General features: G+C 34.0%; 1 protein-coding gene and 1 long non-coding RNA gene across 51 annotated transcripts in view; one reads left to right on the forward strand and one right to left on the reverse strand.

Moving 5' to 3' along the window:
• LOC105476014 (regulating synaptic membrane exocytosis 2) overlaps positions 1-23,284 on the reverse strand; it is a 763,868-nt gene that overhangs the window by 87,837 nt on the left and 652,747 nt on the right. The gene's annotated exons all lie outside the window — the stretch shown is intronic.
• LOC139355618 (uncharacterized) overlaps positions 17,916-23,284 on the forward strand; it is a 43,035-nt gene continuing 37,666 nt past the window's right edge. For both annotated transcript variants that reach the window (XR_011606379.1, XR_011606380.1), the window contains exon 1: positions 17,916-18,052. This is a non-coding gene — a long non-coding RNA (uncharacterized lncRNA). The remainder of the gene's footprint in view (positions 18,053-23,284) is intronic.

Consider the following 23,284-nt stretch of genomic DNA (forward strand, 5'->3'; position numbering starts at 1 on the left):
TCTTATATTTTGAGATTTTAAAATTATCCAAGAAGATGTTTGGGAATCTATTTCCACACTTAGTCATATCCTCTCCTACATCTTCAATATTCACTTCCCTTTATGCTCAAACACAAAAAGATTTCTCTCATTTTTGGAGTATAAATGTTTGAATATCCAAAAGCATCAACTAGAATAGGCAGGCAAACTTTTTCTGTAAAGGGCCATATGGCAAATATTTTAGGCTTTGTGGATCATGTGGTTTCCTTGATCTACAGATGCTCAGATACTACTCATCTTAGCCACTGGAGCACAAAAGTAAACACAGACAATATACAATAACAAATGAACTTGGCCGTGTTCGGGCAAACTTTATTTATCAAATAAAAATTATTTATCAAGCAAAAAAACCCAACCAAACATAAAAGCAGCAGGTAAAATCTGGCTTGTGGCCCATACTTTGCTAGCCCGAAAACTAGGGCTTTTTCTTCTTTGTTTCTTTACAGTTGGTACCTCCCATTTCTACCATGTATTTCCTCTTTAAGTCCTGATGATCCAGACTTCTTCACATGTTAAAAGCTAACATTTATTAATAATTAAATTAGATGATGCCCTAACTGAGAGCTCCTCCAGTTATCTTTATCAAGTCTGGGAACTCTGTCTACCATTGGGTATTATATCTACCCATATGCTTTAGCTACAACAATTGCCTACCCAAGGGATACCTCCCCTATTGGCCTGAAGCCTGAATCATCAACTCAGTAAATAAAACATTGAAGAAAAATTAAATACATAAAGTACACACCATGAGAAAATGAGATAAGCTTCAAGAGATTCCTGTCATTCAAACCCCATGGGAGACAGTGAACTTGCCCACACAACAAGTACCAGACTATTACAAGCAGCATTTGGGAAAGCCAACACACAAAGACTCTGTATAAGGAACTCATCCAGAGGCTTCACATAAAACAGCCAAGAATCAAATTAGGCTATAATAAACAATAAATATTAAAGTCTTTTCCTTAAGAGGGGAAAAAAAGAAATTTACACAGTCCAATAGAAAATAAATTCAAGAACAATTTCAAGAAATAGTCTATACAAATGAACAGGAATCATAAAAGTGATTCTGGTATTATGAGAAAACAGGGCTTTATAACACCACCGAAAGATCATACTTGCTCCCCTGTAATGGATCCAAACCAAAATGAAATCTCTCAAATGCCAGATAAAAATTTCAGAAGGTTGATTATTAACCTACTCAAAGAGATAACGGAGAAAGGTGAAAACAAAATTAAAGAAATTTTTTAAAAATCCAGGACACAAATGAAAAAATTTCCAGAGATATATATAATAAAAAAACATCAATCAGAACTTCTGGTTATAAAAGACACACTTAGGGAAATATAAAATGTAGTGGAAAGTTTCAACAATAGAACAAGTAGAAGAAAGAATTACAGAGCTCAAAGACAAGGCTTTTGAATTAATCCAAACAAAGAAAAAAGAATAAAAATATGAACAAAGTCTCCAAAAAACATGGGATTATGTAAAACAGCTAAGCCTAAGATATAATTAACATTCCTGAAGGAGAAGTGAAGTTTAAAAGTTTGGAAAATTTATTTGAGGTAATAGTTTAGGAAAACCTTCTTGCCTTCTAGAGATCTGGACATCTAAATACAAAAAGCTCCAAGAACTTCTGGGAAAATTCATTGCAAAAGATCACCACAAAGGCACATAGTCATCAGGCTACCTAAAGTTAAGATGAAGGAAAGAATGTTAAGAGCTGAGACCAAAGCATCAGGTAACCTGTAAAGGGAAACCTATCAGACTAACAGCAGACTTCTCAGCAGAAAATTTACAAGCCCAAAGGGATGGGGGTCCTATCTTTAGCCTCCTTAAACAAAATAACTGTCAGCCAAAAATTTTCTATCCAGCAAAACTAAGCTTCATAAATGAAGGAGCGATTAAGTCTTTTTCAGACAAACTAATGCTGAGGGGATTTGCTGCTGTCAAACTAGCACTATCAGAAATGCTAAAAGGAGTTCTAAATATTGAAACAAAATCTCAGTATATACCAAAAGAGAACTTCCTTAAATCATAAATCTCACAGGACCTATACAACAATAACAATGAAAAAAACAAAAAACAAAAAACAAAAAACAAAGTATGTAACAGCTAATATGATGAGTACAATAGTACATTATGTCTCAGTATTAATGTTGAATGTAAGTTGCCTGAAGGCTCCACTTAAAAGATACAGAATGGTAGAATGGATAAAAAACCACCAACCAAATACTTGCTATCTTTAAGAAACTCACCTAACACATAAGGACTCTCATGAACTTAAGGTAAAGAGGTGGAAAAAGATATTTCACAAGAATGGAAACCAAAAGTGAGCAGGTGTAGCTATTCTTATATCAGACAAATCATACTTGAAATCAACAATAGTAAAAAAAGACAAAGAAGGATATTATATAATAACAAAGGGATTAGTTCAACAGGAAGATACTATATGCACCTAATGCTGGAGATCCCAAATTTATAAAACAATTACTACTAGACCTATGAAATGAGATAGATAGAAACACAATAATAGTGGGGTCACTCCAATACTCCAGTGACAGCACTAGACAGATCCTCAAGACAGAAAGTCAACAACAACAAAAAAATGGACTTAAATTAAACCATAGAACAAATGAACTTAACAGACATTTACAGAAAATTTTCCCAACAATTGGAGAATATACATTCTTCTCATCAGTACATGAAACATTCTCCAAGATAGACAACATGATAGGCCACAAAACAAGTCTCAATACATTTATGAAAATTAAAATCATATCAAGTATCTTCTCAGATGAGAGGGGAATAAAACTGGAAATCAACTCCAAAAGGAACTCTCAAAACTATACAAATACATGGAAATTAAATAATCTGCTCTTGAACAATTTTTGGGTTAACAATTAAATCAAGATTGAAATTTAAAAATTCCTTGAAATGAATGATAATAATGACACAACTTATCAAAACCTCTGGCAAAAACAGTGTTAAGAGGAAAGTTCATTGTGTTAAATGCTTACTTCAAAAAGTCTAAAAGAGCACAAATAAGACAACCTAAGGTCACACCTCAAGGAACTAGAGAAACAACAAACTAAACCCAAACCCAGTAGAAGAAAATAAATAACAAAAATCAGAGCAGACCTAAGTGAAACTGAAACAAAAAAATACAAAAGATAAATAAAACAAAAAGCTGATTATTTGAAAAGATAAACAAAATTGATAGACCATTAGCGAGATTAATCAAGAAAAGAAGAGAAAAGATCCAAACAAGCTCAATTAGAGATGAAACTAGAGACATTACAGCTAATACCACATAAATACTAAAGATTACTGAAGGCTACTAGGAACACCTTTCCACACACAAACTGGAAAATCTGGAGGACATGGGCAAATTCCTGAAAATATGCAACTCTCCTAGTTTAAATCAGGAAGAAACAGAAACTCTAAACAGACTAATAACAAGTAATGAGATTGAATCAGTAAATTATATATATTGCCAACAACAAAAAAAGTCCAGGACTGATGAATTCACAGCTCAATTCTATCAGACATTCAAAGACAATTTGGTACCAATCCTGCTGAAACTATTCCAAAAGACAAAGAAAGAGGGAGTTCTCCCTAAGTCATTCTATGAAGCCAGTATCACCCTAACACCAAAACCAAGAAAGGACTTAACGACAACAAAAAAAGAAAACTACAGGCCAATATCCCTGATGAACGTATTTAACAGATGCAAAAACCGTCAACAAAATTCTAGCTAACCAACTCCAACAGCATATCAAAAAGATAATATACCATGACTGAGTGGGTTTCATAACAGGGATGCAGGGATGGTCTAACTTACACAAGTCAATAAATGTGATACATCACATAAAAATAATTAAAAACAAAAATCATATGATCATCTCAACAGATGCAGAAAAAGCATTTGATAAAATCCAGCATCCCTTTCTGATAAAAACCCTCAACAAACTTGGCATAAAAGTGACATACCTCAAAGTAATAAAAGCCATCTATGACAAACCCACAGCCAACATCATACTGAATGTGGAAAAGTTGAAAGCATCCCTTTTGAGAACTGCAACAAGACAAGGATGCCCACTTTCACCACTTCTATTCAACATAGTACTGGAAGTGCTAGCCAGAGCAGATTAAAAAATAAATAAAGGGCATTCAAATTGGAAAAGAGGAAGTCAAACTGTCACTGATATGATCGTATACCCAGAAAACCCTAAAGACTCATCCAAAAAGCTCCTAGATCTGATAAACAAATTCAAGAAAGTCTCAGGATACAAAATCAATGTATACAAATTAGTAACACTGCTACACACTAATGACAACTAAGCTGAAAATCAAATGAACAACTCAATCCCTTTTACAAGAGCTGCACAAAGAAAATAAAATACTTAGGAATATACTTAACCAAGGAGGTGAAAGATCTCTACAAGGAAAACTACAAAACGCTGCTGAAAGAAATCATAGATGACACAAACAAATGGAAACACATCCCATGCTCATGAATGGGTAGAATCAATATTGTGAAAATGACCATACTGCCCAAAGCAATCTACAGATTCAATGCAATTCACATCAAAATACCATCATCATTCTTCACAGATAGAAAAAAATCCTAAAATTTATATGGAACCAAAAAAGAGACTGCATAGCCAAAACAATATTAAGCAAAAAGAACAAATCTGGAGGCATCACATTATGCAACTTCAAATTATACTACAAGGCTATAGTTACCAAAACAACATGGTACTGGTATAAATATAGGTACCTACACCAATGGAACAGAATAGAGAACCCAGGAATAAAGCCAAATACTTATAGCCGACTGATCTTCAACAAAACAAACAAAAACATAAATCGGGAAAAGAACACCCTATTCACTAAATGGTGCTGGAAAAACTGGCAAGTCACATGTAGAAGAATAAAACTGGGTCCTCTCACCTTATACAAAACTCAATGCAAGATGGATCAAAGACTTAAATCTAAGATCTGAAACCATAAAAACTCTAGAAGACAACATTGGAAAAACTCTTCCAGACACTGGCTTAGGCAAATAATTCATGACTAAAACTCCAAAAGCAAATGCAACAAAAACAAAGATAAATAGGTGGGACCTAGTTAAACTAAAAAGCTTCTGTACAGCAAAAGAAATAATTAGCAGGGTAAATAGACTAACCCACAGAGTGGGAGAAAATATTCACCAACTTTGCATCTGACAAAGGACTAATATCCAGACTCTACACAGAGCTCAAACAAATCAGCAAGAAGAAAGCAAATAATCCCATCAAAAAGTGGTCAGAAAACACAGACAGTTATCAAAAAAGGATATACAAATAGCCAACAAACATATGAAAGAATGCTCAACATCACTAATTGTCAGGGAAATGCAAATTAAAACCACAATGAGATATCCACTTACTCCTGCAAAAGTGGCCATAATTTAAAAGTCAATAAACAATATATGTTGGCATGGATGTGGTGAAAACAGAACACTTTTTTTTAAATTATACTTTAAGTTCTAGGGTACATGTGCATAACGTGCAGGTTTGTTACATATGTATACTTGTGCCATGTTGGTGTGCTGCACCCATCAACTCGTCAGCACCCATCAACTTGTCATTTACATCAGGTATAACTCCCAATGCAATCCTTCCCCCCTCCCCCCTCCCCATAATAGGCCCTGGTGTGTGATGTTCCCCATCCCGAGTCCAAGTGATCTCATTGTTCAGTTCCTACCTATGAGTGAGAACATGTGGTGTTTGGTTTTCTGTTCTTGCATAGTTTGCTGAGAATGATGGTTTCCAGCTGCATCCATGTCCCTACAAAGGACACAAACTCATCCTTTTTTATGGCTGCATAGTATTCCATGGTGTATATGTGCCATATTTTCTTAATCCAGTCTGTCACTGATGGACATTTGGGTTGATTCCAAGTCTTTGCTATTGTGAATAGTGCCGCAATGAACATACGTGTGCATGTGTCTTTATAGCAGCATGATTTATAATCCTTTGGGTATACACCCAGTAATGGGATGGCTGGGTCATATGGTACTTCTAGTTCTAGATCCTTGAGGAATCGCCATACTGTTTTCCATAATGGTTGAACTAGTTTACAATCCCACCAACAGTGTAAAAGTGTGCCTGTTTCTCCACATCCTCTCCAGCACCTGTTGTTTCCTGACTTTTTAATGATTGCCATTCTAACTGGTGTGAGATGGTATCTCATTGTGGGTTTGATTTGCATTTCTCTGATGGCCAGTGATGACGAGCATTTTTTCATGTTTACACTGCTGGTGGGAATGTAAATTACTACAATCACTATGGAAAATAGTATGGAGATTCCTTAAAGAACTAAAAGTAGAATTACCATTTGATCCAACAATCCCCCTACTGGGTATCCACCCAAAGGAAAGTAAGTCATTATAAGAAAAAGATACATGCACAGGTGTTTATATCAGCACAATTTGCAACTGCAAAGATATGGAACCAATCTAAGTGCCCATCAACCAATGAGTAGATACATGTGGTATATACACACCATGGAATACTGCTCAGCCATAAAACGGAATGAAATAATGTCTTTTGCAGTAACTTGAATAGAGCTGGAGGCCATCATTCTAAGTGAGGTAACTCAAGAATGGAAAACCAAATATTGTATGTTCTCACTTATAAGTGGGAGCTAAGCTATGAGGATGCAAAGGCATAATATTGATATAATGGACTTTGGGGACTCAGAAGGGAAGGTTGGGATATATTTATAGAGTATATTTATATAAAAATATAAATATTTATAGAGTTATAAATATAAAACTGTATGACTCTAGTTTCTATTTATAACTCTATCTCTTATACTCTATGCTTGAGGTCTTGAACATAGTTTTAGTTCCTTGAGTATGCTCTAAAGACATCCTTAGAGATTGAATTGTCCTGTGCTTCTAAAAGTTAAATGGGTTCCAATTGCTTAAATAAAAAGTTTGGAAACCAATACTTTCGTCAAATTAGATCATTTGTCTTTCTCTGCTGCATACTAAATGTTTTTCTGAACTTACTCTACACTTCTGAAGTTCCCTATGCTTGATGTGCATTCCTATCTCATTTCATTGAAATATTACTTATTCTTTGAAGTCTGGCTCAAATTACAAACCTTCAAGAAGCCATCCAAAATACCATTCCAGTAAGAAGTGATCTTTCTGAAATCTTACAGCATTTTGTGCTACTGATAGGCTATCTAACATCTCTTCCCTAATGGATTTTAAGCTTTCTGAGAGTAGGTCTATGATTTGTTTAACTTTTATGTAATTTGTGTAATTTTAAAATTTTCCATAGTGCCTGCACAACACCATTTTTCTTTAATAGAAACACAGTTAATCATAATTGAATGGATATTTAGAAATTTGTATACTTTTAAAAAATCTAAGTGCTTAGTGTTAGTCTGATATTCTATTTAAATTTTTAAGCAATATTTGAGAAAAATGGAATCTAAACTAACCTTAGTATATTTAAATGTTTCACTGAAAATAGGACAAAACTTAATGTGGACTATTTTAAGAAAAAAAGCAATTTATACCAAGGATAGATAAAGACTGATGGAAAAATCATAAAGGACCAAAAAGATACAGCAGATTAAAACTAAAAGAATTTACATAGTTCTCTTATTCAAAATGAGGTACAGAGTCAGCATAAGGTTTCATTGACACACACGAATATTCCATTAAAAAAAAAACAGAAAAAAGTATCTTTATATGAGATGTTACAGTTTTCCCCAGTTTAAGTTTCTACACATTAAGATAAATGCAAAATAAATACACATCTAAGGAGTAAGTCTAAGGAATAATAAATGTACTTAAAATGATTAAAAGGAGGAATAATCCAATATGTAAAATCTGTGAGGGAATTTTATTGTGATTGAGATTGGATAACTCAGAAGAAGAAGGCTAATTCATAGTTAAATATATGAAAGTGTATTCAAATATACAAATAATGCAAACCACTTGGTCTTCATCACAATAAAACATTAAACAAAAAGATTTGACAGTTAGTAGGATTAATCCTAGAACACAGTTTAAAGAGGATTCTGTATTGCTTTAAAATTGTGCACTGTACTGTATAATTTGGAAGAAAAGAATATTATTCTTCCTTGAGAAAGGAAATAAACTCCAGTTTACCATTTCAGTTAGAAATAAGAAGTGAACTTTCAAACATATAGTCATATGTATTTAGTTATCTGAAATGTCGTATTTTTTTTAACTGTTATGTTAAGTTCAGGGGTACATGTACAGGATTTGCAGGTTTGTTAGGTAAACATGTGTCATGGGGGTTGGTTGTACAGATTATTTCATCACCCAGGTATTAAGCCTAGTATCCATTAGTTACATTTCCTGCTTCTCTCCCACCTCCCAACCTCTGCCCTCCCAAAGACCCCAGAGTGTGTTGTTCCCCTCTCTGTGTCCATGAGTCCGCATCATTTAGCTTCCACTTGTAAGTAAGAACATGTGGTATTCGGTTTTCTGTTCCTGCATTAGTTTGCTAAGGATAATGGCCTCCAGCTCCATCCACATCCCTGAAAAGAACATGATTTCATTTTTTTTTTTTGTGGCTGCATAGTACTCCATGGTATATATGTACCACATTTTTTTTTTTATTCAATCTATCATTGATGGGCATTTGGGTTGATTTCATGTGTTTGCTATTGTGAATAGTTGAAATGGCATATCTTTCATTGTTCGTTAATTAAATTTATTATTTTTATTTTTAAAATACAGGTATTTTCACTTGTGTAAAAAACATTTTTGTCCTTTTTTTGGGAAAAAAACTTTCCAAATGAAATAAATCAAATGAATGCAGAGTTCTTAAATAATCTGTGTATTTTTTAAAACAGAAATCTATTTTAATGTATTGAAGCAGAATTTTATCAAACTAGTGCTTCCAGTAAGATAAATTCACAACTGGTTAAATGAAGAGGAATTCTGACTGACAGCAAATCAGAAAACTTCGGTCACTTATCATTTCTTTCACACAGATGGCTCTAATTCCAGGTAAAATGACTGCTGGCAGTAGGAAGAGGAAGACAGAAAGAGACAAGAAATTGAGATACTTCAGATGTCAATGGGAGTGGAAAGGATTTGATAAGAGGTGGGTGGCCGCTGTTCCCCTACCTTTGGGCTACTGTATTTCCTTTGGAAAGGAGGATTTGGGTGAAAGGTGGTGAAGGAAAATTCCTCAATACCTCAGTTATGAGCACAGTGCCTTTCCTGGAGGCTCTCTGTGGTATTCTTTCTATTCTTTCTTATACTTCTGTATTACATGTTGCCTCACCATCAGTTTCCTCATCAGAACATTTCCTCATCTCAACTCATACATCTGTATCAGCTCTCATATCCTACTCTCACTTTCTAAGCAATTATGAAGTTTCAAGTAAAAAGCAATAAATTCCTCACATTACAAGATCAAAACCAAAACCACCCTTTTAAATCTTTGGATTAAAAGCTACAGAAATTACATTCTTATGTCAGCACCAAACTTTAATGCCTAAAAGAAATACACTAGATTCTACTTTTCCACTGTATTAGTTCCAAGCATATCCTAGGTTACATTAGAAACTATTGCCTCTCTTCCTCATTGTATGCACAGTATACAAATTCAGATCCTACACAGTGGATTTTAAATCAAAAGGTCATTTGTCTTTGTGGATAGAAAGATGAGACATAGTAGGTTAGTATCCTCTGCAATACACTCATATATCATTGGCACTTTTCATCAAGGCAAGATTTGTAATGTTGACTAATTATTACTTTATGTATTTGTTAAGGCCTGTCTTTCCCACTGGAACAGAGATACCATATGAGGAGGACCCTAGTTAGCACATACCACGCTGTTTGTCACTTAGTGGAAGTTCAACAAATATTTACTGAATAATAATATGTTATATTAAATGTTTATATGGCAGTGAATAATAGAGTGTCAGTTAAAAAAAAACACTTCATCCAAGAATAATATTAGAAGAATTTGTCCACTTAGAGCTGCATCAAAGAGGGAAGATGAATTCATCTTAGTGCTTTTCATTCTATAAAGTCTGCAATGCCAGATAGTTTTCAAAGCCGAAGGGAACAATGAGCCAACAGTCTTATCTTTTTCCATACTCCTGATATCATTGCTCCTAGTATCATTACTGCTTAGCTAGGATTTTATTATATTTCTAGCAAATAACTGTAACTGTGTCTTTGGAAGTCTTTCTAGTAGGTAACACGGAAAGGACTCAATTGAGTAAATAGCATCTAGCAGCCCCACATACCAATTCAGAATGTATGGGGATTTCATTTAAAATGGCCTTAAAATTGCATTTCTGTTTATACTCTGATGCTCAAAAACCTTAAGGCACTTATGAATTTTAATGAAATTAAAGACTTCTGTTTCTTGTATGTGTTTCTTGGCTCAGAATTAAATTCTTTATGGTTTATTTACAATTACCACTCCTTTACTGATTACTAACATGGACAATCCCTGTTGGCTGTTTACATCTTAAAATATGTCCAGTTAAATTAAATAAAGCTTATACTAAATTAAATAAAGCTTATACTAAATTAAAAGTACTTTCCTGATGAATTTTTATTTTGAAAAGAAAGATTCCCCCCCCAATAATATGAAAAAAGCTAATTATAAAAATACACTGTTAGCAATAATGGGTGTCATATAAAGAATACCAGCTTTAGAGCTTTATCTGTCAACCACGAAACTGCATTTTAGTTTCCTGATGTGTAAAATGGTAATGATAATAGTTACATCTCAAGTTGTGAAAATTAAACAACAAATTCATGGAATTGCTAATTATGTTTTTTAATGACTGATAAATTCCCTTCTAAATTTTATATTAGAAAAAAAGCTTAAATCTTAATAACTGGTGGGTGTTCTTTGGTCAAGGAGGGTAAGTTATGAAAATTAACATTTATTTCTATTTGTATTGACTCCCAGGAAGCATACAGGATGTAAATAATAACTTCAAAAATATGTCTACAGTATTTCTTGAATCTCTTTACCGTTTCATCTAATACTATCATTTCTGGTAGACAGAATGGTCCCCCAAAGATGTCCATGCATTGCACCCTGGACTCTGGGAATATGCCACATTACATAGCTAAAGGACCTTTTCAAATGTAATTAAGGTTATGAACCTTAAAATAGGGAGATTTTCCCAGATCACCTGAGTGGGCCCAATCTAATTACATAAACCCTTAAAAGCAGGGAACCTTCTCTGACTGGAAGGCAGAAGGGATAAGGCAGAATGGATAGTCAGAGAGATTAAATGCACAAGAAGGATTCAATGTGCCTTTGTCAGCTTGAAGATGAAGGAGGTCATGTGTTCAGGAAAATGGGAACCTGAGGTCCACAACCACAAGGAACTGAGCTCCACCAACAACTGAATGACCTTGGAAATGGAGTCTTGCCTTGGGTCTTAAGATAAAATCCGAGTGTGGATGACACCTTGATTTTGGTCTTATGAGACACAGAGCAGAGAAGCCAGTAGAGCTCACCTAGTTTTAGGATGGCATGGTAAATGTGCATTGTTTTAAGTTGCTAAGTTAATGATAATGTGTTATAGCCTCAATAGGAAACTAATACACCATAGATCATGCCCTCATCATTTCTACTCTAATTTTAAAAGTCCCTTATTCTTGATCTCTAGTCTTTCTTATTGACAAAATCTTTCTAATTTATGTTGTCATGACCCTGCTTGAAATTCTACAATAGATCCCTATTGCCAGCCCTATGGCTCTAACTCCTTCAACAAACATGATTTGTAATCCGGCCCCAATCTCTATTGCTAGTCTCATTTATCACTATGTGTCAAATACTCACTGCCTGCTCATACATAAGATACCTTTCCATATCTCTGAGTCTAATATTTCCCATGTCCAAAATATCCAGGCCATATTCTCAGCATCTTCACAATGTAAACATTATCCACACTTCAAGGTTAAGATCAACTGGTACCCTGGCAACAATGCTGGAAGGAATCATTTCCACTATTACATTAATTATAATATAATAATATTAATGATAACAGCTAAACTTATGTTAACAATAATATTAATAATAACAGCTCTCATTTAATAGAAACTTAGTATATGTTAGACAAAGTTATAAGTGCTTAGTATAAGTGCTCATAACAACCTCATGACGTAGGATGATAGAGTCCATAGTTTTTAAAGCTGAGGAAATAGAGATTCAGAGAAGTTAAGTAACTTGCCCATGTGGCAGAATTGGGACCTGAATTCAGGCCTGCTTGAACTCTAAAATTTATGTTTTCTCCATTCTGCCACACTCCCTTACAGAATCTTGCTAATCCTCATCATGTTCCACCTTGTTTTATGTTTACTCAAGCCAACAACTCATTTCCTCTAGTAGATTTTAAGATCCTAAGAATAGAGAAGCTATGAGATAGTAGGGACAATGTTTTGTCAAGTTGTCTTCCATGGCATCCACTAAAATGAATCTTACAAATAGTGTAGTTGATAAAAATGTTTATTTAATGAAAAAATGTATGAATAAAATTTGTGGCTTAGGGAAATGATTAAAATACCATAAGAAAACATTAGCAAATTATTAATAATTTGATTATGACTGCAACCTTCATGTTTGGAAAGGGATAATTCAAGACAATTTGCATTTATAGCTGTAGATGTAAATATTCCTTAACAAAAGTTTTAAAGAGTTCTACTTATTATTTCCATAAACAATAATGAAACACTAGAATATGAGATGATAAATAAGAAACACTTGACATATATCCATATGATCATTTATAGCTTCAAAACATCAATGTGTCAGTTTAATAATTTGAGGAACATAGTTTCAAGTTACCTTCTCTATAAGAGATTAATTAAATTGTTATTCATTCATTTGTTCACTCATTTATTCATACACGCATTCCAACAAATACTGAGTATTTCGTAGATATCAACTATTATCTTAGGCACCACAGATGTACAAATGAATGAGATATAACTGCTTCCCTCAAGAAATTTATAGTCTGATGGGATTTGAACAAGTGCAAATAAGTTATAATACATGTTATTGTTAATACACAGATGATTCTTCTTTTTTCTTTTTTTTTTTTAGATGGAGCCTTGTTCTGTCACCCAAGCTGGAGTGCAGTGGCACCGTCTCAGCTCACTACAACCTCCGCTTCCCAGGTTTAAGGAATACTCCTGCCTCTGTCTCCCAAGTAGCTGGGATTACAGGTGCCTGCCACCATGCCCAGCTACTTTTTGTATTTTTAGTAGAGACGGGGTTTCACCATGTTGGCCAGGCTGCTCTTGCACTCCTGACCTCAGGTAATCTGCCTTTCTTGGCCTCCCAAACTGCTGGGATTCCAGGCGTGAGCCACCGTGCCCAGCCAGATGACTCCTAAGATTGAAAAAACCTGCTTATAATTTTCTATTTTAAAAAAGTTTATTTTTAACTTAACACAACCCCCCCCAAAACCTGATTAAGAAATGGGCAAAGGTATCCAATAAACAGTTGTCTAAAAAGATATACAAATGACCTATGAGCATATGAAAAGATGCTCAATACCACTAATCATTAGGGAAATGCAAATCCAAACCACAATGAGATACCACCCTCATACTCATTAGAATGGCTATTATTGGAAACCCCCCCAAAACAAAAAACATTAAGTGTTGGCAAGGATCTGAAGAAATTAGAACTCTTGTGCACTACTGGTAGGAATATAAACTTGTACAGCTTCTATGAAAACCAGTATGGCCTACCCAAGGTAATTTATAGATTCAATGCTATCCCCATCAAGCTACCGCTGACTTTCTTCACAGAATTGGAAAAAACTACTTTAAAGTTCATGTGGAACCAAAAAAGAGCCTGCATAGCCAAGACAATCCTAAGCAAAAAGAACAAAGCTGGAGGCATCATACTACCTGACTTCAAACTACACTACAAGGTTACAGTAACCAAAACAGCATGGTACTGGTACCAAAACAAATATATAGACAAACAGAACAGAATAGAGGCTTCAGAATTAACACCACACATCTACAACCATCTCATCTTTGACAAACGTGACAAAAGCAAGCAATGGAAAAAGGATTCCTTATTTAATAAATTGTGCTGGGAAAACTGGCTAGCCATATGTAGAATGCTGAAACTGGATCCCTCCCTTACTCCTTATACAAAAATTAACTCAAGATGGATTAAAGACTTAAATGTAAAACCTAAACCATAATAACCGTAGAAGAAAACCTAGGCAATACCATACAGGACATAGGCATGGGCAAAGACTTCATGACTAAAACACCAAAAGCAATGGCAACAAATGGCAAAATAGACAAATGGAATCTAATTAAACTAAAGAGCTTCTGCACAGCAAAAGAGCCTATCATCAGAGTGAACAGGCAACCTACAGCATGGGAGAAAATTTTTGCAATCTATCCATCTGACAAAGGTTAATATCCAGAATCTACAAAGAACTTAAACAAATTTATAAGAAAAAACCACAAAAACCAAACAACTCTATCAAAAAGTGGGCAAAGGATATGAACAGACATCTCTCAAAAGAAGACATTTATGCAGCCAACAGACACATGAAAAAATGCTCATCATCACTGGTCATCAGAGAAATGCAAATCAAAACCACAAAGAGATACCATCTCAGACCAGTTAGAATGGTGATCATTAAAAAGTCAGGAAACCACAGATGCTGGAGAGTATGTATAGAAATAGGAATGCTTTTACACTGTTGGCAGGAGTGTAAACTAGTTCGACCATTGTGGAAGACAGTGTGGCGATTCCTCAAGGATCTAGAACTAGAAATACCATTTGACCCAGCAATCCCATTACTGGGTATATACCCAAAGGATTATAAATCATGCTGCTATAAAGACCCATGCACACTTATATTTGTTGCGGCACTATTCACAATAGCAAAGACCTGGAACCAACCCAAATGTCATCAATGATAGACTGGATAAAGAAAATGTGGCACATATACACCATGGAATACTATGCAGCCATAAAAAAGGATGAGCTCATGTCCTTTGCAGGGACATGGATGAAGCTGGAAACCATCATTCTCAGCAAAATATCACAAGGACAGAAAACCAAATACCACATGTTCTCACTCATAAGTGGGAGCTGAACAATAAGAACACATGGACACAAGGAGGGGAACATCATACACTGGGGCCTGTTAGGGGGTGGGAGGCTGGGGGAGGGATAGCGTTAGGAGAAATATCTAATGTAAATGACAAGTTGATGGGTGCAGCAAACCAATATGGCACATGTATACCTATGTAACAAACCTGCACGTTGTGCACATGTACCCTAGAACTTAAAGTATAACAATAATAATAATAATAATAATTAGAAAACCAGTATGGCAGTTCCTCAAAAAACAAAAATGAAATTATCATATGATCCAGCAATTCCACTTCTAGGTATATCCCCAAAATAATTGAAAGGAGGGTCTGTTAGAAATATTTGTACACCCATATTCAAAGTAGCAGTATTCACAATAACCAGAAGGTGAAGGAACCCAAGTGCCTACTGACAGATGAATGGATAAACAAAATGTGGTGTAGACATGTACATATGCATAATGGAATATTATTCAGCCTTAAAAAAGAAGCAAATTCTGATGGGTAGAAATATCTAGAGCAGTCAAATTCACAAAGACAAAGTAAAATGGTGCAAGGGCTGGGAAGAGGGGAGAATGAAGAGTTATTGATTAATGGATACATAGTTTAAGTTTTGCAACCGAAAATAATTGTGGAGATAGATTGTGGTGATGGTTGCACAACATAATAAACATATTTAATAACACTTAACTGTACACTTAAAATCGTTAACAGGTAAACTTTATGTCATGTGTATTTTACCACAATTAAAATATTTTACCACATTTTAAAAATATGTGTTTTAGAAGAAATAATATGAAATCCAATTCAAATTTAAGAAATACTAAATTTGTTTCCATGAACAATGAAACTGCTATCTTTCTTAGCTACATGCTGAGCCTAGATGCTGCATAAGTACCTTAACACAATTTATGATATATTAACACCAGCTTTCACTTCCAGAAAATGTTATGTTTACCTCACCTACAATACTTGAGCCACCTGAAGTTAGTAAATAACATAGAGTAGCATGAGTCAATATTTTAAAATAATGAATGATAGTATTATAAGGGCTAAAACATAGTTATAATTTTAAAGGCAAGAAATATGCCTAAATTTAGTGGTAAAAGCACATTGTTAGAATCCTATGTTAACATGCCATATCCTATAGGGTTAGTTTGAGATTTGTGATGATGTGAAAAGATAATACTATTACTTAACATCTCTTTTATTCTTATTACTTATTGTTTCCACAGATATTATTGTATTTAATGTAGGCTTGTGTATTAATAGGGCATACATCAAGTCACTTTCTGTATAACCTGGTCTGAATGCTGTCCAAAAAAGTAAGCATTAGGAAGGATGGATCCAGGATTACAGTGAGTTGGCTAGCAAATGAGTTTTTCTATGTTTCCTTAGCAAACATCCACTTAGTGCTATTACCTACTAGGTCAGTAGTTTTAAACCTCTAAAAATCTCACTTCTAGTTCTGTAAAAAATTATTTATTAATGATACACATATCCTACTATACTTTTACAATACATAAAATATATGTAGCTATTTTAAAAGGTGATTAAAATAAATATTTGCAAATAGTTATTTTAAATAATAAAATAAGTCATGCTCTTAGGAAAAATATTTGAAGTAAAATGCCTTATAATGTCTGAAAACAGTGGCTTAATGCTATGTGGCAGTATTAGATTGTAGTTTGCTTATTAAACCTGTTTGCTCTTTTTCCTGGGCACTCTCTAAGGCTATATTTCCCAGTGTTCCATTTTCAGCATCAGTTTGTAACTAAGCAGCCAATGGAATAGAAACAGAAGCGATGTTACCATTTCCAATTCCTGTCCGTAAAAACTTCCCATGTACTGGCTGAAGAGAAAGGGCTCTAAGGCCTTCTAAGAGGGAAAGCCCACAAGATGAAAGAAGTCTTGAGCCCTGCATGACTACAGAAAAGGCTACTGGAAATATCTACTTTGGACTGATATTTGATCAATAAATGAACTTTTGTATTACGTTTTCAGGGTTTGTATATATTACAGAAGGTAATGTATGTTAGGTAAATACAGTATTTTGAAAGTTTGCTTCCAAGTTCAGTTTTCTCATATTTAGTTTTAATTATGTCATAGTTGAAAAAGAAACATCACAGAGACACACCATAGGCCATGTAAAGTATAAACCTAGGGTAAGGTTTATTGTTAATAATAGTAGGTGTAAATCCATATTTTATTAATCTTTTTGATAACAGAATTTTTTGGTAAACTTCTTGTCAGATCTTAAAGTGTCGTATTGTCTTCACTGGGGGCTAATGAAGAGCTTAACTAGGAGTAAAAGTTGCAAACTTGGTATTATATTCAAACCACAGTTTCATCGCTATAACCTTTTTAAGCCACTTTCCTATTTTCTCATTATTAGTTTAGTTAAAACTAACACCCCCACAAAGGCATGAGACCATCTCGCATTTAGAGTGAGAATTCTAGGTGAAGCCATATATTAAATATTTGTAAACTTTAATTTCTTTTTTGTTTTTTAGATTAAAAATTAAAAGTAAGTTCTACTATTTCTTTCCATTCCCCAGGGAAGTGAATCATGTAGCCTCATGGAGTTCATGGGCCTTTCACTGAGGATCACCATATGTGATATAACACCAGACCCTGAGAAGAAGAAACTAAACAAAAAAAAAAACAGTTTAACCAAGAGATAGATGACTAAATGATTACAGTTGCTAAATGTTATAACAAGAGTTACTTCAAAGTACTGTGTGAACTTACAAATTATTACAAGATGAAAAGAGCATAGATGCCTGAGTGACCACAGGTTACAACCAATGATCTCCACTTAAGTTCTGGATCTCACCTACCCAATTGTTCCCACAAGTAAGTCCCTCTTATTAAAAAAACAAAGCTCTTCTTTGATTATCTCTCCCCCAAGTTATAGTTCCATTTTAGAATTTCTATTTCTTATTTGTTTAAAAAAATCCTAGAAAGAATTGTTTTTAACTGTGCTGTCCAGTACAGTAATCACTAGTCACATGTGTCTATTTAAATTTAAAATAATCTAATTAAAATTGTAAAAATTAAAAAGTCAGTTAACTTACTTACACTAGCCACATTTCAAGTGTTCAATGGCCACATGTGACTAGTGCTACCATATTGTACAGGACAGTGCAGATATAGAAGATTGCCATCACTGCCAAAAGTTCTATTGAACAGTGCTATTCTAGACTGTAATAGAAAAATTAAAAGTGAAGTCTCCAGATCCAGATTGTCTGGATTCAAATTCCAACTTCTACTCACGACATTAGCTGGGTAAATTGGGTAAATTTATTTGTCTCCCTACTTTTTCCCCCCATCTATCGAATGGGGATAATAACTCATTCCTCCTTCATAACTTTGTTGTGAGGTTTAAATGATTCACAGGTAAAGGCTTTGAACTGTGTCTAGCACATAATAAGTGCTTAAAAAGTGTTAGGTGTTCATATTTTTATTCTCACTGACTTCGACTCACGTCTTCATTTTCTTTACAAGCTCCCATCAGGCTTTGTCCTCCACTGCAAGGTTTGTCAAGATTTACCAAATTTCTCCATCTTGCCAAATCCAATGGTAAATTATCAGTCTTCATCTTACTTGACCTGTCAGAGCCCCTGCCACAGTTGATCATGTCCTGTTTCTTAAAATATTTTCTTCATTTGGTTTCTAAGATATCCTTTTTTACATTTCCTCTAATGGTTGCTTTCTCTTAAGTCTTTGATGAATTTTCTTCCTCTTCCTGACCTCTAAATGGTAGAATGTCTTAGAGCTCAGTCTTTAGTTTTCTTCTTGATTGAAGTTACCGTAAATAATCTTATCCAGTTCCATGGCTTCAAATGCTACCTGCGGATTACTCCTAAATTACATCCTTTGCTTTGATCTACTGGGCTCTGAATTAATCTATGCAATTAATCATGTAATAACTGTACTTAGATGTCTAATGGACATCTCAAAATCAAAATCATGTCTAAAACAGAATTCTTGATTCCCCCATGAGGATAAATTGGCTGCTGATGTTTTATATCTACCATGTGATTTTAAGTTTTCAATGTACTTTTCATACATTTAAAAATATTATCTTTATAGAAATGCTGGTAGGCTAGCATATGTCAATTCCATCAGTCAGACAGACATACTATGACTCAGATCTGCTGGGTAAGTTTTTAAAGAGTCCATATTTAATATATAACCCAGAGTAAGCAATAGATTTCAAGTCTCCTTATTCCCTCTATATGCTCTCTACTAGGTTATGATGCCTATCAAGTCATACTCAATTCTTTAGAAACAGTGATTTAAAAGATGAGCTTCCAATTAACAGGCAATGGAACATACAAATAGTGTGACAGAAGAGAGATATAACTTAGTCACTATGTGTGTTGGTCAACATACCTTTATAAAAGGTTTCTCCTTTGCCAATTATTATTTACATATAATTACTGTGATATCATCCAGAATCATTTCACTATTCTTTAGGAAGACCCCGTTTTGCTGAGTTTCTACTCTTCAGAAGGGAGGTAAGTTGTCTTGTCTGATCTTGAAATCCATGATGGTATAATAACATTTATTTTTACAAAAGTAAATACCATCTCAAAAAATTGAAATAATTATGATATATCATTCATGACATAATGACTCTTTAACTTAATTACACATAGATCTTCACACAGAGACCAGGAAAATAAAGAGAATACTAAACAAATCTTTGAAAATACAAACATACTAGTGGAAAACACAAATAATTTATTTGTTTCAGGCAAGTTACTCAATACATCTTATATATTTATGTCTGAAGAAAGAAGCTATTATAAGATATAGCATTATAAAAACTAGTTCATTGCTGTAGATAATTACTTTTGATAATTTAATATCTAAGCTACTAGATCATACGCTCAAATACTGAAATTTGAAGATTTGTTTCAAATACTTTTGGAGCTTATGATTCCATTTTTTTCTTAAGAAAATAAAGCATAATTAAAATCTTATTTTAAACACGTATACATATGCACACAAATACAGAACTTAGAAATCCATTGAAAGTTTGAAGTCCAGTAATTTCTGGCTATGCTACAGTTAAACTTGGGCTTTAAAATGAGAGATAATCTAAATTCTATTGTCAGCAGGTCAAATCTATTAGGTGAGTAGGTATGAATAACTGCAAATATTAAGAACTATTAAAAATGTACCCATTATAATGTCACCGAATAGTAATTAAGACAATGACAAAGAGACTTTGTCATTTGCTATGTAATAGATAGGAAGAACTTTATGATATAACAAAAAACAAGACTACATTTCTTAAATCTGCCAACATGTTAATGTTTTTGAGATAAAAACCTATAACTACTCATACATGAAAACCAAATCGGTATCGTTACAGAATCTCAATGTATGGTCAATAGATCTATAATTTTGTAATACAAATACTATCAAAGAAAGATATATGGGATAGTTATGCCAAAAATGTAAAGACATGAAATTGGTCATTTAGAAATACTGACCCTTCTGTTTTTGAAATATTCTACATCTTAACTTCTGTGACACTATCCTCTCATAATTTTGGTCTTTTCTTTGTGATTGTTCCTTCTTCTTCTTCTTGGACTTTTCCTCCGCACAATTCTAAAATGCTAATCTTCCACAGGGCATTGTCTTGGCCTACTGCTATTTTATCTGTATCATTCTTCTTGGGCAATTTCAGCCATGTTCATGAATTTAAGTATTATCTAAACTTTGTAACTCTCATATTTATGTCCCTGGTCCTGACACAAGCTTCAAAAGTGTTTATTTAAATGTTCTAGACATTTCCACTTGGAAATTTTCACAGATATCACAAATTCAAAATTTCCTAAACCAAAGATTCATTCTCTTCCTCTTTCCCCAACATCTCTCTCTCTCTTTTTTTTTGTGTGTGTGGGGGAGTGCAGGACAGAGTCTTGCTCTGTCATGCAGGCTGGAGGGCAGCAGCCAATCTCGGCTTACTGTAACCTCTGCCTCCTGGGTTGAAGCAATTCTCATGCCTCAGCCTCCAGTGTAGCTGGGACTACAGGCATGAGTCATCACGAAGGGCCAACTTTTATATTTTTGTAGAGATGGGGTTTTGCCATGTTGCCCAGGCTGGTCTCGAATTCCTGACCTCAAGTGATCTGCCTGCCTTGGCCTCCCAAAGTGCTGTGATTACAGGCATCAGTCACCATGCCCCAACCACTCCTCTTATATTTCCAATATCCATTAATGGCACTACCATCCACTCAGTGATGCAAGTCAGAAATATGGGAGTTATCTTAGAATTTTCTCTCCTTCACCTCCTCATATCCAATTAGTCACTTAATCAGGTAACTGACTACTAATTTTGCTCTTTAAAAATTCCCTGAATCTATCATCCCCTTTCTATCTTTATTACAACTGGCTTAGTTCAGGAGCTTATCTTTTGTCTGAATTATTGTACTTCTCCATTAATTCATCCTTAAATGCTCTTTTCCAGATGTGGACTTCAGTTTACCTCTTTATTGTAGCCCCACTGGAATATAAGCTCCAAGAGAAGAAGGATTTCTGTCTCTGTTTTCTTTAGGATAGTCCCTGGCAAATGATAGGTATGCAAAAATTATTTGTTACATAAACAAATGGCAGCCTGAATGGGCTAAAAACTATACATAAAGTACATACAAATATGACCATATCAATCCTCTACTGAGAACCTTTTAAAACTTCCTATCATCTATAACTATGATGTGAGATGCTCTATGACCTGGTCTCTATTTATCTACTAGCCTCATCTCTAGCTATTCAGTCTAATATTTTATGTTGAAATTATGTAACTGCTTATCATTCCTGCACATATCATGGATCTATGCCTTGTTTCTTATGGTTTCTATCTAGAACACCTTTCTAATTGTCTTTTACCTGATGATACCTCTGATTAGGTATCATCTCCAGGAATTCATTCCTGGAATTCCAGGTTGAGTCAAGTGGCCTTCCTCTGAGCATCCAGTGTACCTTCTATGTAATTCTAGATTCACCACTGGTGTATGACCTTGAAGCAATCTGTTTAAGTATCTGTCCTCTATTAGACTGTAAGCAACTTGGGTTATAAATGATTTCCTATTCATCTTTTTTCTTCATGTGTCTGGCACACGGTAAGTGGGCAATATTTATACATAACAACCCTGAATGAATGGAATTAATTATTTCATTTCATATATTTTCTAAATTGTAGTCTTATTAACATCCATTTGAGGTTCCTAATTTAAAAAACATTAGTAGACTTTATTTTTTAGAGAAATTTTAGATTGACAGATGTTTGTAAGTTTTAAAGAAAAAAACGCAATGAACTTCTATTAGAGAGGTATAAAAAAATCTCAATTTCAAAAGGCCAACATATATCATATTAGCACAACATAGTTAATTATGTATAAATATTAACAATTTTAAGTCATTAAAGTATGATCTGTATGTCCGCTGTCCATAAATTAAACTTCTATTTATACATTCAAATGCAAAATAGTATTTTAAAACAACAAATAAAAAATCCTATAACAAAAATCACTTTAAATATCTTTAGTTACAATCAGAATATAAAAAATACCACCAAATAATTATTTCAACATAATATTGTTAAATAAGACTAAATTCCCAGAATTACAATTAGTTTGTAAAAATCAAGATTAGCCGGGTCCAAGAATTAAAGTAACCTTAAATTATTTTGTGCTGTAGATTTATATCTGACTTCTATGTACAAGAGTCCTAGTAGTCAAGCATAAATTAGATTTAATCCAGCTGCCTATAATTTATTTTGCAATAAAAGAAACACCATATTACATGCATTTGTTTGTTAAGTAGAAGATATGCTATTATTTCCAAGATACCAAGGATTTAATGTTTAATTATCAACACCCATTTGAAAAAAAGACATCGCTCTGATTCACAAATTTCTTAATTGCTAACAGTGGCTTTTCTGAGTAGGAGTGTTGTCTATAATTTGTTTTTGCAGATGTGATTTAGCAACTGAATTTTAAAGTAGCAAAGCTTTGAATATCTTCACTGTCAGCAGAAAATTCCTCCATCCCTGCTGCTGGAGAATATTGC

This window comes from Macaca nemestrina, chromosome 8, assembly GCF_043159975.1.
Source record: "Macaca nemestrina isolate mMacNem1 chromosome 8, mMacNem.hap1, whole genome shotgun sequence".
Lineage (NCBI taxonomy): Eukaryota > Metazoa > Chordata > Mammalia > Primates > Cercopithecidae > Macaca > Macaca nemestrina.